The sequence below is a fragment of the Oncorhynchus mykiss genome, unplaced genomic scaffold (genome assembly GCF_013265735.2).
Source record: "Oncorhynchus mykiss isolate Arlee unplaced genomic scaffold, USDA_OmykA_1.1 un_scaffold_469, whole genome shotgun sequence".
NCBI lineage: Eukaryota > Metazoa > Chordata > Actinopteri > Salmoniformes > Salmonidae > Oncorhynchus > Oncorhynchus mykiss.
This window is the reverse complement of record NW_023493916.1, coordinates 80,890-86,385: the sequence shown is the minus strand read 5'-3', so window position 1 is coordinate 86,385 and position 5,496 is coordinate 80,890. Positions and strand designations below refer to the sequence as shown.

The following is a 5,496-nucleotide window of genomic DNA, read 5'->3' as shown; positions in this document are numbered from 1 at the left end:
ACTTTAAAACACTCCATCACCCTTTATACACTTCCCTCATCTCTAACTGTTATAGTGGTATCATCTGCGTCTTGATGAATCAAACTAAAACCTTGGAGTCTGTACACAATTTATAAGATCTTTTTTAAGAAATGCTGCTAAAGGTTCTACCGACTAAACAATAATAAAGCTGATAAAGGGCACCCTTGTCTCACAGATTTCTCAAGAATAAAAGAATCAGTTAAAACCCCATTACACGTTACCCTACTTTTTGCCTTCTTATCCATCCTATTATTCTATTACCAAAACCATATTCATCCATTACCCTAAACATAAAATCATGTTCCACCCTATCAAAAGCTTTATTTAAATCTATGCTTAACTATTTTATTTATTACATCTCTAATTGTATCAGCAATATCTCTACCAGGCACACTATAATTCTGTGTAGGTGCTATAATATTTAAAACTTGCTTTTTTCTATTTGCCAGTATCTTAGCCAAAATCTTATAATCCGAATGTAATAAACTAATTGGCCTATAATCCTCCAGTTTCAAGTTGCTCCCCTTATTTTTATATAAAATCGTTATCAGCCCTGTCACCATAGATTCTGAAACACTATTATCCTTCATATATTGATAAACTTTCATATTTTATAAAATTCTGCAATTATTCCATCCACACCAGGACTCTTATTTACTTGTAACCCTTAATCGCATCTTTAACTTCATTCACTGTTATTTCCCATCACACATTTGTTTATCCTCTACATCAATTTGCACATCCACACTATCCAATATCTCCTTTACACACCCCTCATCCACCTCCCCTTTCTTAAATAAATCCTTATAAAATTCTGCACTGTTTCTAATATCTCTACATAATCATTGACAACTTCACCTTTTACATTTTCAATCTCTCTATGTTCTCCTCTGTTTATTCTTCTCTAAACCAAGAAACATGAAGTACATTTCTCCCCTCCAAACATACTTTGCCCTACTTCTTATAATTGCACCTTACACTTATCTATTTCATATTTACTCAATTTTGCTTTTAAATCTAAAACCGTTTCTATATTATTTAGGTTCCCTGTCACACTTCCCCATTTCTTCATCCAATCTAGCTCTCAACTCATTTTCTTCTCTTTTAATCCTTCCTCCCTTTTCCTTGCATATCTTATACTAAACTTTTATTTTTTCCTTAATACCCTCTTAGGGATATAGATACGCTAGCGTCTCTTGTGGCCAATAGCCTGGGAAATGCAGAGCGCAAATAAAATGCGATAAAACTCAAACTTTCATAAATCACACATGAAGGGTACTCAATTAAAGATACACTCGTTGTGAATCCAGCCAACATGTCAGATTTAAAAAATTTTTTTCGGCGAAATAATACAAAATGTGTTGCTGTAAGCTATGCCTACTGGCCCATTCACTCCTAACAAGCCTGTTTTCTTCTGTCAACGTTGTCGTGGTTAAGGCGATGGACTAGAAATCCATTAGGATCTTCCTGCCAGGTTCAAATCCTGCCGACAACGAAAATGCATTTTTTTGACCTCCGGAGGTTGAAGTTTAGTCGTGTTTCTTATACCAATCGCATCCTCTCAGATCTCCGCAGTACATAGGATTAGTTGTCCATTTGGGATAGCTGCAGGCCACCTATCCCACTTCACACCTTTACACACCTGGTTATCCAGCCTTCTAGCTCTATAGGCCACAGTAGCATAGGTTCAGGTTTGTAGTCAAGCCACGATTTCAGGTGAGATCCCATGATACACTCACAATACAACAACACGATTCTCATGAATAACCATTAAGCCATTTGCTAAGATTTCCCCCATTTTGACATGTGGAATCTGTTGTCACTCTTACCCTGACGGGAAGCTCCAGACACTTTTTTGGTCCTATCTTAGGCATTTTTAAATTCATGTCAAATTGGCCATATTCTGAAGACACTCTTATAGTCTGCAGGGTAATCGAACTGGCCACATCTAAAGTCAAGCCACAGGTAACAGGAGCTGCCTTGTTAAACCCTAAAATAAATAATAACACGATTGCGTTGAAATGACCCTTAAGCCATTTGTAAGGATTTCCCCCATGGGACCTGTTGTCACTCTTACCCTGATGGTTGCTGATATTTCCAGACACTTTTTCAGTCTTATCTGAGGATTTTTCATTTATATCAGAATGCCATATTCTGATGCCAGTTTAGCGCTCATTCAATGACGATTTACTACTCTTTCCCATTGAAGGCCATTTGGGTTAAATCAATGACTGGACTTTTTAATTTATAAAACAAATGACTATTGAAAGTGCAAGTCAGTATCGTGCATAGTTGTTCTGGTCTCTGTGGTGATTTTAGAGCGTTGTTCATATTCTACTTTTACCGCATACACTTTAACCCGATACCCAGTTACTGTGCTGTAGTCAGGATGGCCGAGCGGTCTAAGGCGCTGCGTTCAGGTCGCAGTCTCCCATGGAGGCGTGGGTTCAAATCCCACTTCTGACAGTTTTTAGTGCCTCTCAGGAGTCATGCTGCTCAGCAGTAATAATAAGAATGATGAAATAACAACTTCACACAGTGAAATACAATTCATAATAAACACTCTCAAATGCTGACCTCTGGAGCTGAGCAAGATCAAGGTTAAATAAGAAAACAGCTGGACTTAAATAAATGAATGAGGGGAACATTTTGTGTTATTGCATTATAATGAGTTACTGCATTATCTTTCAGTTGTTAAATTTCACTTTCTGTAGCTATGCCTGTTGGCCCATTCACTCCTAACAAGCCTGTTTTCTTCTGTCAACGTTGTCGTGGCCGAGTGGTTAAGGCGATGGACTAGAAATCCATTAGGATCTTCCTGCGCAGGTTCAAATCCTGCCGACAACGAAAATGCTTTTTTTTGACCCCTCCGGAGGTTGAAGTTTAGTCGTGTTTCTTATACCAATCGCATCCTCTCAGATCTCCGCAAGTACATAGGGATTAGTTGTCCATTTGGGATAGGACTGCAGGCCACCTATCCCACTTCACACCTTTACACACCTGGTTATCCAGCCTTCTAGCTCTATAGGCCACAGTAGCATAGGTTACAGGTTTGTAGTCAAGCCACAGATTTCAGGTGAGATCCCATGATACACTCAACAATACAACAACACGATTCTCATGAATAACCATTAAGCCATTTGCTAAGATTTCCCCCATTTTGACATGTGGAAATCTGTTGTCACTCTTACCCTGACGGAAGCTCCAGACACTTTTTTGGTCCTATCTTAGGCATTTTTAATTCATGTCAAATTGGCCATATTCTGAAGACACTCTTATAGTCTGCAGGGTAATCGAACTGGCCACATCTAAAGTCAAGCCACAGGTAACAGGTGAGCTGCCTTGTTAAACCCTAAAAATAAATAATAACACGATTGCGTTGAAATGACCCATTAAGCCATTTGTAAGGATTTCCCCCATGTGGACCTGTTGTCACTCTTACCCTGATGGTTGCTGATATTTCCAGACACTTTTTCAGTCTTATCTGAGGAATTTTATCATTTATATCAGAATGGCCATATTCTGATGCCAGTTTAGCGCTCATTCAATGACGATTTACTACTCTTTCCCATTGAAGGCCATATTGAGGTTAATCAATGACTGGACTTTTTAATTTATAAAACAAATGACTATTGAAAGTGCAAGTCAGTATCGTGCATAGTTGTTCTGGTCTCTGTGGTGATTTTAGAGCGTTGTTCATATTTCTACTTTTACCGCATACACTTTAACCCGATACCCAGTTACTGTGCTGTAGTCAGGATGGCCGAGCGGTCTAAGGCGCTGCGTTCAGGTCGCAGTCTCCCATGGAGGCGTGGGTTCAAATCCCACTTCTGACAGTTTTTTAGTGCCTCTCAGGAGTCATGCTGCTCAGCAGTAATAATAAGAATGATGAAATAACAACTTCACACAGTGAAATAACAATTCATAATAAACACTCTCAAATGCTGACCTTCTGGAGCTGAGCAAAGATCAAGGTTAAATAAGAAAACAGCTGGACTTAATAACAATGAATGAGGGGAACATTTTGTGTTATTGCATTATAATGAGTTACTGCATTATCTTTCAGTTGTTAAATTTCACTTTCTGTAGGCTATGCCTGTTGGCCCATTCACTCCTAACAAGCCTGTTTTCTTCTGTCAACGTTGTCGTGGCCGAGTGGTTAAGGCGATGGACTAGAAATCCATTAGGATCTTCCTGCGCAGGTTCAAATCCTGCCGACAATGAAAATGCTTTTTTTTGACCCCTCCGGAGGTTGAAGTTTAGTCGTGTTTCTTATACCATCGCATCCTCTCAGATTTCCGCAAGTGCATAGGGATTAGTTGTCCATTTGGGATAGGACTGCAGGCCATCTGTCCCACTTCACACCTTTACACACCTGGTTATCCAGCCTTCTAGCTCTATAGGCCACAGTAGCATAGGTTACAGGTTTGTAGTCAAGCCACAGATTTCAGGTGAGATCCCATGATACACTCAACAATACAACAACACGATTCTCATGAATAACCATGAAGCCATTTGCTAAGATTTCCCCATTTTGACATGTGGAAACCTGTTGTCACTCTTACCCTGACGGGAAGCTCCAGACACTTTTTTTGGTCCTATCTGAGGCATTTTTAAATTCATGTCAAATTGGCCATAGGTGAGAAACTTGTTAAACCCTAAAAGAAAAAGAAAAAACTCGATTGCATTGAAAATAACCATTAAGTCATTCAGGTTGCAGACTACCCCTATAGGCATGGTTTGAAACCCCCTCCTGACAACTTTTTAGCGCCTGCATGTCATGCACCTTTGTAAAATCCAGTTGAAAAATAATAAATAATAAAATAGTTGTCAGGAGGGGGTTTCAAACCATGCCTTAATAAAATAATTAATAATAATAAATAATGTTAAATTATTACTTTCTGTAGGCTATGCCTGTTGACCCATTCACTCCTAACAAGCCTGTTTTCTTTTGTCAATGTTGTCGTGGCCGAGTGGTTAAGGTGATGGACTAGAAATTCATTAGGATCTTCCGGCGCAGGTTCGAATCCTGCCGACAACGAAAATGCATTTTTTGACCCCTCCGGAGGGGATAGGGGATTTTTTTTGGGGGGAGGGCAATCAGGCAAAACATTGAAGGGATTTTACAGGACCCTAATGGACTACAGACATTGACAGTCTCCTAGCCTAAAAACAAATGCTGAATGCACTGCCGAGATTTTGAGGGAAACGCACTGTCCATTATTTGATTTGATCAGGGCATGGCAGGGAAGCACTAACAAACTGCAGTCCATTAAAAAGACACAACATTATTAGGGTGATAAATAAAGGGAGTTGCTCCACGCATGACACAAGAGAACCCTCTGCTGGAGCAAAACGCTTACAGCACCCGGTATTCCCAGGCGGTCTCCCATCCAAGTACTAACCAGGCCCGACCCTGCGTAGCTTCCGAGATCAGACGAGATCAGGCGTATTCAGGCTGGTATGGCCATAAGC

The 5,496-nt window shown here is 39.9% G+C and overlaps 4 non-coding genes across 4 annotated transcripts; 3 read left to right on the top strand and 1 right to left on the bottom strand.

Moving 5' to 3' along the window:
• Positions 1–2,404: 2,404 nt before the first annotated feature.
• trnal-cag lies at positions 2,405–2,487 on the top strand. Its single transcript has one exon. It is a non-coding gene; the product is annotated as a tRNA-Leu (tRNA).
• A 299-nt stretch (positions 2,488–2,786) lies between these two features.
• trnas-aga lies at positions 2,787–2,868 on the top strand. The gene has a single exon. It is a non-coding gene; the product is annotated as a tRNA-Ser (tRNA).
• A 906-nt stretch (positions 2,869–3,774) lies between these two features.
• On the top strand, positions 3,775–3,857 carry trnal-cag. Its single transcript has one exon. It is a non-coding gene; the product is annotated as a tRNA-Leu (tRNA).
• A 1,520-nt stretch (positions 3,858–5,377) lies between these two features.
• LOC118957709 lies at positions 5,378–5,496 on the bottom strand. Its single transcript, XR_005046819.1, has one exon. It is a non-coding gene; the product is annotated as a 5S ribosomal RNA (ribosomal RNA).